The sequence below is a fragment of the Haemaphysalis longicornis genome, unplaced genomic scaffold (genome assembly GCF_048455015.1).
Source record: "Haemaphysalis longicornis isolate Haplotype H1 unplaced genomic scaffold, Haemaphysalis longicornis Haplotype H1 scaffold_155, whole genome shotgun sequence".
Lineage (NCBI taxonomy): Eukaryota > Metazoa > Arthropoda > Arachnida > Ixodida > Ixodidae > Haemaphysalis > Haemaphysalis longicornis.
This window is the reverse complement of record NW_027526262.1, coordinates 50,037-62,670: the sequence shown is the minus strand read 5'-3', so window position 1 is coordinate 62,670 and position 12,634 is coordinate 50,037. Positions and strand designations below refer to the sequence as shown.

Here is a 12,634-nt window from a genome sequence, read left to right as displayed (position 1 = left end):
CCATAAGCTGACGTCACGGAGGCGCGCTTCGCAGCGCCGCCCGTGTTCGCGCTCACCGCCAATTATCATAACGTTGGTGGCTGGTTGGCCGGATGAGCCGAGTCAGCATATGAGGGCAGTACCCGTCTCAAGAGTGGGCGACCAGTGCAGTCGCACAGGGCGCCAGGGAGAAGGGGCGCTGACCTGCACTGAACCCCCCCCCCCCCTCTCCCTCCCTGTTCTCTCTAGCAGCTCCCCTCCCTGCCTTTCGTCTAAGAAAAAAAGACACGTCGGCAGTGTATTGTTTATTGCGGGAGAAAACGCCTATGTATAAATCATCCCAAAATATTAAGCCTACACCGAGAATTATGCGCTCACATTTTCACACTCAAAAAGAGGGACCGCCTGAGGATACTGCAGTACGTGGATTCCGTGTTAACAAATATAACTCTGTAGTAACTATTGCCTTCTGGCACTTTCCGGTGCCTTAACGCGTTTCAAGAACAAAACTTATGCTGAAATGGCACCTTGTCACGAAGTTACCGACCCAAAAAGAAAGCTATACTTGCGGCAGAAAAAAGTGACGCACAAAATTGAATTGATGTTATGTTTAAGTAAAGAACAAGTTTATTACTACCATTGTTAAGGTGTGCATGGACATGACCAAAATTTCGTACAATGGTGTGGCTATTTCGGGAAGGAAGGTTGCATTTCCTAGGTCTGGTAATATTTTAAAGCCCGGGTTGGTTTTATTTTGAGAGAGAGAGAGAGAGAGAGAGAGAGAGAGAGAGAGAGAGAGAGAGAGAGAGAGAGAGAGAGAGAGAGAGAGAGAGAGCGCCAATGTAAATCCCATTGCGTCACAGGGGCACGCGATCCTTATATGCAAAGTTGGGGGTGATCTTTGCGCTGCGCCATTGCCACAAAGCGCTAGCATTGTTAGGCCGCAGATCAGTACACAATAATATGAAATAAGAAAAAAAACATTAACTAACGCATTAATTAACCGAAGTTATTAAAAACCAATCACGTGTCTCTTTATAGGCGTTTTCAGGGCCTGCGGCACCATCTCTGGACTACTTTCGTTGTCAACGCCAGGCTGATACGGAAATTAGTCAAGAAAGGCCGCCCCAGCCCCTCTGGCGGATCACTGTTCCGCACTTCGACAGCGTTCACGTTGAGTGGAACTGCTTAAAGATTTCATATGCGCTGACAAAAACCAACCCAACGTATGTTTTTTACTAAAAGAACGCTGGATCGCAGGTTAAGTGCTAATATTTTGCCTAGAACGTGCATGAGTTTTCTTCGCGATAAATGATGGGAAGACATGACTTTTGTCAGCAGCTTTAGTATTTTGGAACGGTTTTGCCTATATAAACTTCTTTTTGGTGAGTTCTGTCAAATTTTAGCCGAAAGGCTGAATAGACAGACAGACAGACAGACAGACAGACAGACAGACAGACAGACAGACAGACAGACAGACAGACAGACCAAAATTTTGCGATTTATGCAGCCCAAAAAGGACGATCATCTCCCTCGCGTTATGAAGCCGACGTCCATCCGATCGCGCCATCCCGATACTTGTGTTTTTTATTGTGCCCCATACCGACACAAATGAAGCAGTTAGGATTTGGAGAGGGGTGCATGGAAGGGCAAAAGAAGGCAGAAAATTTATGCACCCCTTCGTTTAGCGACAACGATTGTTGAAGGCGATGCTTTCTTCGTGCAAAATCAAACGGCGAAGGGTCAAAGTCAAAGCAGCTGAGAAAAAGTCCAATCCGCGTGCAAGTCAAAGTTAAAGTTCAATGAGTTCAAAAGTCCACACCGTCTGCAAGTCAGAGTCGGAAGTCAGACGAAACCCAAAAAATCCCTTACAAGGAAGCCTCGCGTTCAACCATCGTCGTCGTAGGATGGAGGGGTGCGTCACTTTTGAAAAGAGAGGCAAAGGAAACATTTGTACTTAAAGGGAAAAAGTATGCTTTTGTCCCTGGTTTAACGTGCTTCGTCATTCCTGAAGCAGGCGCGCGAGGAAGTCGCAATGAGTGTTTTGTACGCTGTGACAACGTTTTTAGCGTGCTCAAGGTTTTTGAGCCAGAAGAAATAGTGTCATTCAAGGAGGAGGTGGAGAAGGAGGACTAAACGTTTATTAAAGAGGTCTAACGACTGAAATAGGAAAAAAGACAAAAATTATAGAAATATACATGCAGTCGTTTGTATGCTTCGATATGCAGCATGCATGGGCCTGGGAGTTTTAGTCTATCATTCGGTTTACATGATGCGATCTTCGTAGTTCGCCCCATGTTTTGCGTATGTGTTGCGTATGTGTTGCGTATTCCCATCTGCAAAGTGTGGTGGTGGTAGTCACTGAGAAAAAAGTTTAACGCTAGTTTTTGTGCTTGTAGAATAATGATTGCGAGTTTGCGATGTTCGCTATCGTTCAAAGTACTATATAGAGCGAGTGCGGCATGTGATGCGCCTCGCGCGCAGTGCTTGAATTAGGCGGGTTAAGTCGGCTTCTTGAAGCCCCCGACGGCGGTCAACTTTACAGTAAATGATATCGCCAACCCCGATGATGTACCCCGCAGTCTGTAGATCGCAAAAATTTTAAATGCAGAGCAATTCTATAACTCACGATGTCACCCGTGCGTCGGCGTCTGCAGCAGCCAGCCTCCCCCTACACTATAAAAAGAAATAACAGTTACCGGCGCTTGGTTTCAATCCCACGACCCTGCGGGCGGAACGCAAGGTACATGGTGCTCTACCCACTGCGCCACAAAGCCGACACAGGATGAAAGGCTACGAACGCGCCTTATATCCTTGACTCATTCAACTACGTCAAGAAGCTGCTGATACAACGCATTCACTACCTGTGGGTGGAACGCGAGGTACATGGTGCTCTTCCCACTGCGCCACAAAACCGACACAGAATCAAAGACTACGAACGCGCCTTATATCCTTGACTCATTCAAACTACGTCGTCAGCGGCGTGCGTTGGCGACTCAGCGGCGTGCAAGCGGCGTGATAGCTGCGTGGTGTACACGTGATAGCACCAACCCCCCAAACACTAAACGTTAACGCAATACACCCACCCCCAATGCGACGCATTTACTCGGGTCCCCCTCGCGGGGAGATGGGCCCATTTTTTTGGCTTGCGCTTCTTTCCTGCCAAATTCATGAGGTGACAACAAACCACGATGCACAACATGTTTTTTTAACATCAAGCTCGGGTTTTAAATAGCTTTCTTGCGTAAACACCTCACGCAGGTCCTCCTTGGTCAGGCAAGCTAGGACGTCCCACAATTGTTGTATTTTCACTTTTTCACATAAATACGTATCTTGAAGGTTCAGTGCTATATATTGTTATATTACCGTTTTTTAATCCTATTGAAGATAGCATGGACATTTGTTTTTAGTGCTCTACTTTTTTCCTGGCTTCAACACCTTTCTACTTTGTTTACGAAGTTCAGCTAGCTGCCTGAGGTAAGTTTTATATTATTACATTAAGAATATCTATGAAGAGTGTGTTCAACATTCACTTTAGTTTAGTTAAAGCAGACATTGTTTTCACAATGTGTTGGGGCAATGCCACTTTATCAACAACGCCAAATGCCTGAAGTGTCAGAAGCTGCCGACTCTTGTTAGCTAACCAGTGACGACAGTGCCGGACTGTTGTCAGCAGCCGCACCTACGTCACTGCCAGGGGCGAAATTTCCGTGCATGATATCACGAAATGCCATCACAAAATCCATCTTTCATGTCAACCGAAGCAAGATGAACGTTATTTTGCAGCCACTGCCGCCATAGACAAGAGTGTATAGTGCCTTTGCCACTGCGTTCCCTCCTCTCCTGTTAAACGAATTAATTTTTCTTAATCTGAACTGCTATTGCGGAGGCTCGGTGGTTGTGGTTTCAACCTATACATCCATACGAATTTCGAAACCTTACTGCGCCAATTTTCACGGCTCTGTAGGGTGTTTTTCACCGTCCGTTCACGAGGAGCGGGAAAGAGTGTTGGAAAGGAATTGCGGCAATGCTTAGTTCTCTGCATTAATGGCGGCAGTAACATCACGAGATGTCCAAAAAAGGAGAAAACTGCAAGACGCCAGCTGTTTTATAAGCAGGAAAACAGAAAGGCGTAAAAGCAGAAAGTATCGTCTGGCCTCTCAAAAACTGTGAACAGAAAAAGTCTCGGCTTTAGCAGCTCTTAGCTCACCTTGAAGTGTACCACACTAGCACGAAGATTAGACTCACTGGTCTGCAATGCACAGCTGAGTATGGAGACCTTAGGATTGTGCTGTAAATGTCAGTGACGCTCTTGAGAAACTTTAAACCGCATAGCCACCGCTATGTTTTATGCTTCGTGGCAAGTTACACATTCCGTTGAGTCATTTGGGAGAAAAGAATGCCTATATAAGGCGACATTCAAGGTCGGCTGTACCTTCACGGTATAGCGTGTCAATGTTGTATCCAGAATGTGAGACTTCTAATGACTTTCATGAAGGCCAATTTTGTATTTCATATGCGTAACCGTTCAGAATTGAACGGCAGGATTACGATAACGAGCCCAATCATGCACACTCTCCTGTCCTCCTCATCATCCGCCTCCTTTTGAAGTGCCTTTTGAAGTGCAAGACCTCCTTTTGAAGTGCCTTACGCGGCCACATCATCACGAGAAGTTCGCGGGCCAGTTGGGAACACCAAGTGGGGACAGAAATATCAGCGCGTCCTTTGATCAGTTAACATTACAACACCGCATCACTAAAAACAAATACCTGAAAAGACAAGACGAGACAACAACTAAAACAACAACGACAACAACAACAACAACAATAACAATGACAACGACAACAGAAACAACAATACCCATCCGCATGAGGATATCGATGTTAGTATTAGGGAGCAGCCAAACATTTCTGTGCAGCAATGTGGTTGTGTATTTCCATAACTGCTGAAACGCGACACTGTTCTTGAAAAAGCGAGAAAATCAGTCGCAACAATCGTGTGCCGTTTACGGCGATGGGACTCTCATGCATGTTACTGGAAATCTGTTCGGTTTTCAAAAGAGAGCCTTTGGGAATGGCATGATTGCTAAAACAAAGAGAAGCCGTGGAAGTTAATCTGGCCCGAAATGGTCTTACTCAGGAAGCGGAGAATGAGAAACAACTGTTACCAGGGCTGCTTAATCAATGACTTCACGAAATTAATACATTATGTTTTTAGGTGTACGAACTTTACATCTGTGGCTGCGGTGGTGACTGCTGATGTGTCTTCTGTCCTTGCGTGGAAAAATCCTCGCACGCATACAAAATGCATGACGTTTTTTCAGCCGTAAAATATTTATTGTACACCTATCAAGACAGCTACATGTAAACCTTCTTATAGCGAAATTAAGAAACTAGTCGTCATTTCGCTTTTATCGGTGGTAGTATTCATATACAATTTTTGCTATTCCTCATGCAAATCCTCATTTTGCAATTCCTCATGACTAAGCAAGTCGAGATCTCTTTTGAACATTGTTTTTATGAGGTTTGATCGTACGTTAAGATTTCACTTTAGGTTGGGAATTCTTTCCAGAGATTGCACAATTCCGTGTCATCCACTGTTTCGCCGTTGTCGGTGCTGGGTCCCAAAAAGCTAGCGCCAGCGCCCACTTGCGCTTCCCGTAAAAATGTTGCTTACAGGAACGCCTTGATTATCCGAAATTACCAGCTGTGATGGCTGAGTGGCTAAGGAGCTGTGCTACTGAACAGAAGGAGGAGGGTTGGAACCGGCCCCTTTAGGTGGTAAAATTATTCTAGAGCTTTCAACTACGACGTGCCTCATTGTCCAAATGTACACCCCAAACCCAAACCTTAGCCCTACGGAGGGCACACACGAGAGTTGCTGTGGGTAGAATTGCTGTGGGTCTCATTAACGAAATTAAGGTAGCCTAGACCCATCGATTTTTAATGCGCCCGTGTTAAATGTCATGCCTCCAAGTCAATACATTGTGTACAAATATTGTTTGCGCCTGGGAAAGGTTGCAATAAATCAATCAAATAAATTCAAATCATATCAAATCATATCAAAGGGATACCTTAACAAGTAGAGAAGGTGAAAAGAAGGGCCAGAAAGGGAGGAAAAGAGGCAATTGCGAAATGAGAGGCAGTACGAAGGGAATAGGTTTGAATATCGAAAAGCATGCAGAACGATCCTGGGCCTTAACTGCGGTAAGATCTCGTAGTATTTAACGCATGCGCACACAGCGGTAGCCGCGCTCAGCCTTGCGTCGTGCAGAAAAGAAAACTTTGCATATTTGATCATACATTTTCTTGTGTTTCCTATGCCTAGGTGGTCGAGTAAACAGATTTGAGAAGATTAGGCCTCAACACTCCCGCTTGCTCGCGGAAAAAAGACGCACAAACAAGCGTCGTGAGTAAGAATAGAACTGATGAGAAAAATTGTTTGGACAACGCTAATCAATCAAGATGCATAGCCTCTTGTCAGGAACAGTTTTTGACCTTAGTACCAAAGTAGCAATGCCCACGGGGAGTGTCTAAGAATGCCGCCATTGGTCGAACTAAGAGATAAATATTTCGCAGCAATACATCGAGGCGCTTGTTTTACGATGTTTTCTGCAACACGGCTGTCATAAAAATTTCCCAATAAATAAGGATAAAAGGAGGAACAAAAAGAAGCCCGGAGGATCATCCGACCACTAAGTTGAAAAGAGTTTCAGGTAAATTTCTAATCCATCCGAGTCTGCAAATCAAGCTGCAGTCGTGGATTGAAGTTTGCCACGTAAGCGTTGCTTTTCTTTGCTAGCACTCTTGTTGTATATGTTACTACAACCACAATGCCGAATAACTTCATTTTCATTTTATCCAAAGTTTTATTGCGAACGAGGCAACCGAAATTGTCATTACAGTCGAGCAATTACAAAATTGCTCGACTATAATGTAAGCATGCCGATTAACAAGGTTCTGCGATGCGTTAACACTCGTCTGAAACGTTTTAGCGGTTAGATGTAATGCTGTAAAAGAGTAGTGATCTATATAACTAGCCTTAAACTCAAGTCAACGTTTCGATTGCCTTGAAGGACGGTCCTTCTCGGTGTGTTACGAGCAGAGTCGCGATGTTCTGCAGCGCACATGCTTAATTTTAAGCAGGCTGTTCTCGAAATAAGATAGAGAGGAAATATGCAATGGTGTTATTTTTAAAGAAAGAAGAAAACAAAGAAGACAAGAAGCGCCAGACACAGGCACCAACTTCCAACTGAAACAGTTGGAAGTTGTCGCATGTATCTGTCGTTTCTTGTCTTCGTCTGTGTCTAGTTTCATTTCTTCTTTAAGTATTCACCGACTACCTCAGCCGCAAGTTTAATAAATGGTATTATTCTTTTTGCCGATATTTTGTCCCCCGTCCCCCCTGTCACCTGACTGAATCTATTGGCGACATTGAACTGCTACCTGTGATTCGCACAATCATGTCTCCGATCCTTGAATTCCGAGATATGCCGAAACCACATTCCAGAATTTTACAGCACAGAACGAATGATAGCCATTATTTTTTTTTTTGTGATGATGACTGTTTAGACTAGTTCTTATAGTCGATGGGGTGCTTGTAATTCACCATGGCATTCGTTTCTGGGACAGCACGATTTATTTCTTTCGTATGGAGCACAGCTTGTAAGATCACAACGAGTTGATCTGGACAGCGTGTATCCTTGGCTTACTTGAGATAGTGACACGCAGGTCAATGCATAGATGCTAGGAATACATGCCCATACGCAGAAATCGGCGTGAAGGGCTGAAGACTCCTCGCCCAGTCCTTCCGTCGGGATAGAGTTTTTCTGCTACTAGGCGCGAGATCACCTCACCAATTCTAAAAAGCGATTCAGAGGGCTTAGGCCCCACCGTTGCCACAATAAGCTGCTGATATGCAGAACTGTACGCCGACCCAACACCAAACGACAAATGCTGGCTGTTTGAACGCACCACTATACCTTATTAAAATTTTTCTCGGAGGCTAACATATTACAGAAGCCTTATTGCCGAGTACAACCCCTGTATTAAGCCGCAGAGAAAAATTTCGCTGCTTAAAAAATTGCTGGAACAAATACGTTTTTTTAAGAAACCTGTTTTGAAGCCTCTCACATTGCTGGAAGAATTGGTGGAACCAATATGGTTTACTATTTACTTCGGCATATTTCCCGTTTAATGTGTCGTACAAGCCGTACAACGACGTCTAAAGTGCATGCCAGTCTAAGCTTTTGTAGCGTGTGATTTAAGGTCCTGTGATTAAGGCATTTGCTAATATACATTTCAGAGAGGAACACTGAAACAAGGCAATGGGGCCAACTGCAGTGCGTTTAGGTGGCAAAGTCATTCTTTGTCAAATTATAATTGCAATCGTTTGGGTTCACACTTCTCTACCTGCGGAGGTCAGTAAGCCTGCGAACGATGTTAAGCCAGAAGGTAAGGTTTTATTGATTTCTAAAGTATGAGAGCGAAAAAAATAGGGCCGAAAGTAAATTTATTTGCGGGCAGAATTTGCATGTTGCAGTGTTTTCTGGCATCGGCTGTTTTTTTTTTTCAGGAACCTGTACAGAAAAATCGTTTATCACGTTAATATTTTCCGCACAGAAATCATTTACATTCCATACGAACTAAGCAAGAGAACTTGATATAAATCTTAAGGACTTTGAATGACTAGTTTTGAAATGCTGCTGCTCAGAGAGCAACACCAGATTTTTTTCTTTATAGAATGTTGTGGAATCCCCGCCTCAATTTCATCATGATCCCACAAAGAGCTTTTATAGTCAATTTTAATGGGCAGTCATACTTTGCAAAATGCTTGTTAAATTTTGTTAAAGTAATCATGAATGCAATGCAATGGCCTACAAGGCTGACATGTCGTGCGGCTCTACAAGGTGGAGTCAAGGTTGAAAAAACATAAACATGTACCTCAGCCTCAGGGCAACCAGACGGCATGCGGAAGCCAGTTCTTGTCGTTGTACATATCACAACCAACGAACATTCGTGCGCACTTGTTTAATGTTTGTTGTACCTATTTTGAGGAATGGAATGGAGTCTTGTGGGTGGCCATCTTGACATTCGCGCTTGATTCTAAGAAATAATTAGGCATTGATCGTTGGCTATGTGTTGTTGCCGAGTTTCAGCGTAGTACCCAAAATATGGACATAAAAACAAATAAGTTAGATATACAATAAATTAAAATATAGGTACAAAATAAAAACACCGAAACTAAGAAAATCACTAGGATTGATTTAGGGACGAATTATGGTATTCCTCTGTTATTGGGGTGGTCATATGTGTCCCTTCATCCCAGAAGTAATGTATTTGTGTTAAATTAGTTAAATTTTATGGCAGGTATTCTCCAGTTAGTGGACGGCTCAAATTAATTGTTGTTTTGAATGGATGTTTGATATCGAGAGAAACTTGAGCAGTTACAAACGAAATGGTGAGGTCAGCTTGTGTGAAGACTTGAAATTAACAGTGTTGTAATCTTGGTGGCAAACGAGGGGAGAACGAATTGCGAAGTTTCAGAAGTGTAGACTGCGTTGGCGATGTACTTGGGAGGAGATTAAAGCTGGAAAGAAAGCCTGACGCCTTGGTAATGCTGATGCTGAGATTTTTGTGTATAGGAAGATACGCATGACTGGAGGAAGCGTGGGAGGAGTTGTTTCCGTGTGCGGGGATCCGTGGAGGAGCGGGGCTCGAGCTGTTGTGCTTCGTGTGCAATCTAACTGGCAGTGCAGACTTTCGCGTGTCCCGGTACCCAATCGTCAAGAACAGTTGTACCGTTACGTCGGAGTAAGCCAATACCATCGATGATCTGTTGAACGAGAGGAATGTTTGAAAAGATTTGCAGAGTTCTTTAAATATATTAACGGAATCGTGAGGGTACAAACGGAATGGCTTTGAGTGATGTCATAAATGTAAAATTGAGGGTATCAGGACGAAATATAAACCAGCTTAGGGGGTGATTAGATAAAATGTATAGCTGTCGTTTCAAATAGGTACGGTATATTAACGTTTTGCCAGGTAGGTCCAAGGTTATTTTTCATAATACAAGCGTCAGTGTAAATATCCATTTCTTCAGTTAAACGAGACCAGTGGAAGTTTCTGCGGCGTTGAGTTAAGAGTAGCGTGTTACGTCTTGATATGAATTCCGACGAGAAATTGAAGGTACTTCAGGTCAAGTGAATGGTACTGTAGGCACAACGACGTCAGGAGTTTCGGTTGGAGGTAACCTCCAGACCCACACACAATTAAAATTACGCATTATAAAGCGACCACCTCTTACATTCAATAGGACTTTAGACCATTGAGAGTGACCTTACACAATGATTGCAATCGCAATGGACAATGATCCCACAACTCCAATGAAATGCGAACAGCGTTCTAAACCCAATACCCAATCACACCCCACCCCCACGATCCCCGGCGTTCTTTGCTCACTCGACATCTAGCGCACCCGCTTCAACGAAAATGCTACAACAAACAATTATATGTTATTCGTAAAATGTATCTTACCTAATTGAACGACCTCAAGAGATTACCTACAAAAAGAAGAAAAGAAAGAAAAAGACGGTGTATGGTTTAGAACCGCGTAGAACAGACGCGAGATAAAAGCAATACTGTAAGAACTATGATGCACTTTATGAGAAAAACTTCATCGTGTTTTTTTAATCTGGCAGCTTAAAACGTCGTAATGACGAAAATATGAAGTATAGAACAGCTTGTTGCGGCTATTCACGCATCACTGAAAGTCTCCTTATTTCCCTCAGGTGGTGGGTCGGGTCCCCAGGCAACAAGATCTCCAGGCAACAAGGAACCTTGTGAGGATCCTGAGTGCGAAAGAATGTGTAAGAGTTATATTTCTATCATAGTTCATTTGTTGCCATTATTACAAGCGGCCCTAAGTAAATTTTCTTCGCTGGTTGTGGATAAAACGTGTCACCGTTACCCCTGTGATACTCTGTTTGACGCAAGTTTACTTTGTAGTAAATATTTCTCTCGTATGACGTGGGGAAACTTCTTCATAATACACAGGGTAAGTGTTGCGTAAGACCGGGTGAATGGGGGATATAACCTAACGGCGTGGCGCTGAAGAATAACTAATTCTGTGTGGTACTTAATTACCTCTTGAACAATTTTTAAGTGCAGAGCACTTTAGGCGTACGCCTTGTCGTCGTAGGTCACTCGCTGGACCAAGGTAGAGCAACAGGGCGTTCCGTTGTAGCGCTGTCGTCGCGGCGTACCCCAGAGGCGGTTTATACAGTGATAAGCGTTCGAAATTCGTGAACTGCTCGCGCTTGTCATACATATCCCTGTTGTTTAGCGCAAAGAAAACTTTAGGTACATTTCAGGCAACATATACGTAATTAACCGCCAGCGCCCGCGTTCATTTAGTTAGGAAGGCTCGTTGGGTTGGTTTTTACGATAGTAAGCGAAAAAAGCGGCCGTGCAAGAAAAAATGGCGCGTTCGAAATGACGCAGAAAGGCTCTACGTACAAGAAGAAAATGGCGTGTTCGAAATGTCGCAGAAAGGCTCCAGCCGCGCAAGAGAAAAATGAACCGTTCGAAATGACGCAAAACAGATCCAGAATACGAAATTAAAGCAAGCATAAAAAGAGCAGAACTCCCGCTGGCGCAGTTTCAGACAGGAGGCGCGCGAGTGCTACGAAGGCGGGAAATGTGAATTGCATGGGGTGGTAGCAGTGAGCGGATAACGGTGGTACAGCCCATTATGGCGAATCACTGCTCTGCTCTTCCAAACGCTTTCACATTGAGTGGAACGGCTTTAATATTTTCTCTACATTGCACGAAAGCCAGACGTTATTATGCTGCATGAACATTCATTTGTTTTTTAACGTCTTAACAAGAAATTATGTTGCAGCTGCCATGATTATGCATCAGATGGGAAACAAAACGCCTTGCGATGACTTTCATGGCTACGTCTGTGGAAATTGGACAGGTCAGAAGGAACTGGAGCCAAAAGCTTTGAAGGAGAAAGCCGTGGTTACACTTGCAGGCAAGTGAATTCGTATCCAAATGTTCATAAATAGGTTTGCTGCAATGGGCAACTATAAAAAAAATATGTCGTTTTGCATTGCTTCCAATCCCTTGTGTGCTTACCTATGTACCGGCACATTGTGAATTCGTTTCCTTTGCTGCAGAGACTTAAATTATTAAGAAAAAATGTCGGCGCTGCACCACAAGAGATATGAGCAGAGATTCCTAATTAACTGCTTTAAATGTGAACAGTATTTATGTGGCTCTGTAGCATAGAGAACATCAGCAGTAAGGAAGGTAATATCTTATAAACATAAGGTAGTTATCGTATAACTAAGACCAGTTTATCTCCTCCAGCCTTCAGTACACCACTGCTATGTGTAAGATGGAAACATCGGTTCTCTCGAACACACAATTGTACAAAGATGAAGAAAACGGTGTTGTGTGACAGCGCTGGAAAGTGTTTCTGGCTTGTTGAGGTTAATAAAATTTTGCAAGCTTATGTACCACAGTAAAATCTCGTAATTTGAACCACAACGAGATGTTATCCCAATTCGAATTGGTGAAAGCTCGAACTAATGAAACCGAAAGATAAAAACAGTACCTCATGATTGGGAAGCAGTACGTCATTTAAACTA

The 12,634-nt window shown here is 43.5% G+C and overlaps 1 long non-coding RNA gene across 2 annotated transcripts; it reads left to right on the top strand.

The window, feature by feature from the left end:
- Window positions 1–6,581: 6,581 nt before the first annotated feature.
- On the top strand, window positions 6,582–12,010 carry LOC144166008 (uncharacterized). Of its 2 annotated transcripts, none has more exons than XR_013321548.1 (4): window positions 6,582–6,694; window positions 8,284–8,432; window positions 10,769–10,846; window positions 11,881–12,010. It is a non-coding gene; the product is annotated as an uncharacterized LOC144166008 (long non-coding RNA). The 2 variants fall into 2 exon arrangements; XR_013321547.1 differs by having other exon boundaries at window positions 6,588–6,756.
- The last annotated feature ends 624 nt before the right edge of the window (window positions 12,011–12,634 follow it).